Here is a 1,915-nt window from a genome sequence, read left to right as displayed (position 1 = left end):
TGTTTGAGTTCTTTATATATTCTGGATATTAGTCCTTTGTCAGATGTGTATTTTGCAAATATTTTCTCCCACTCTGTTGGCTGTCTTTTAGCTCTGTTAATTGTTTCTTTTGCTGTGCAGAAGCTTTTTAGTTTGATATAGTCCCATTTGTTTATTTTTCCTTTGGTTGCCCGTGCTTTTGGGGTCATATTCATGAAGTCTGTGCCCAGCCCTATTTGCTGAAGGGTTTCTCCTATGTTTTCTTTAATAAGTTTTATTGTTCTAAGACTTACTTAATTGAGAGCCCACTGAAGTCTCTCCTGCAGTGTCTTACCCTGGGGACATGGTTCTGAGGTTCTGCTCAAGACAGCCATGCTTGTGACCACTCACTGTCCTTAAAGCACCACCAGAAGGGCCACCTGCCAATGCACTCACCCGGCAGCCTCGGGGCCCTGCCTCAGCAAAATAACTTTGAAAGCAAATCCCCAGCAGGGACTCAAACAGATCTCTGTACACCCATGTTCATCGCAGCATTAGTCACAATGGCCAAAAGGTGGAAGCAACCCAAGTGTCCATCAACAGACAAATGGATAAACAAAATGTGGTATATTCATACAATGGAATGTTATTCAGCCTTAAAAAAGGAAATTCTGACACATCCTTACAATATTGATGAACTTAGAAGACATTGTGCTAAGTGACATAAACCAGACGCAAAAGGACAAATATTGTATAATTCCACTTGTATGAAGTACTTAGAGGATTCAAATTCATAGAGACAGAAAGTAGAAGGTGGTTACCCTGGGCAGGGGGTGAGGGGAAGGGGACTTGATTCATGGGTACAGAGTTTCAGTTGGGGGTGGATCGAAAAAAGTTCTCGAGGTGGGTGGCAGTGATGGTTGCACAACCTTGTGAGTGTACTTCATGCTGATGAACTGTACACCCCAAAATAGTTAAAATGGTAAATTTTATGTTATATGTATTTTACCACAATTAAAAAAAAAAAAAAGCAAAACTCTCTGCCTTGAAGGTCCTTACTGTCAGGAGTTCCATTCTGACTACAGAATTAAATGAATGCTTCCCCAACCTGGCATCAAATCCTTTTGGGGGGAATGACTGAAGGTAGAAATGAAGAAATGAGGACACCTCAGCCTAGCGGGCACGCTCTCTGCACTAGACTCCACACGCCCCCTGTAAGCACCTACGCCAGCCCCTCCCCTGGCTGGCCCAGCTGTCCCCTCTTCTGCACCCTGCCTGCCTGTGCACGCTCTCTGTACGCACCTGTTTCTCCTGTCTGGTGGAACAGCATTCCCACACCTTCACCTTCTGAGATTTGAATCCCCTGGGGTGCTTGCTAATCTACTGGCTTCCCAGGCCCCTCTTCAGGAGAGTCTGATTCAGAGGGGCTGGGAATGTATGTTTTCTTAGAAGTACCTGGGATGACTCTTTATTAAAAAAAATTTTAGGACCGGCCCATGGCTCACTTGGGAGAGTGTGGTGCTGACAACACTAAGTCAAGGGTCATCTTTTTAAAAAAAATTTTCTTTTTACAAGGTTTGGATCTCCTTACTGGCCAGCTGCCAAAAATAAATAAATAAATAAACAAAAAATTAATAAATAAATAAACTAACATAATAATTCTAGGTATTTATGGGGTACTGTGTGATATTTCGATACATGAATACAATGTGTAATGACTAAGTCAGGTTAATCAATGTATCTATTACCTCAAACATTTATCATTTGTGTTGGGAATATTCAAAATCCTCTCTTTAGCTAATAAATTGTTGTTAATTATAGTCACCCTGCAGTGCTCTAAAACACCTGGTCTCATTCCTGCTATCTTAGCTGTAACATATCCGTTAACCAACCTCTCACATCCTCCCTTCCTCCTACCCTTCCCCCATACCCTCCCCCTCCCCACCTCCATGGGATC

This window comes from Galeopterus variegatus, unplaced genomic scaffold (assembly GCF_000696425.1).
Source record: "Galeopterus variegatus unplaced genomic scaffold, G_variegatus-3.0.2 Scaffold4465, whole genome shotgun sequence".
NCBI classification, from domain to species: domain Eukaryota; kingdom Metazoa; phylum Chordata; class Mammalia; order Dermoptera; family Cynocephalidae; genus Galeopterus; species Galeopterus variegatus.
Note: the sequence above shows the minus strand (reverse complement) of the source record.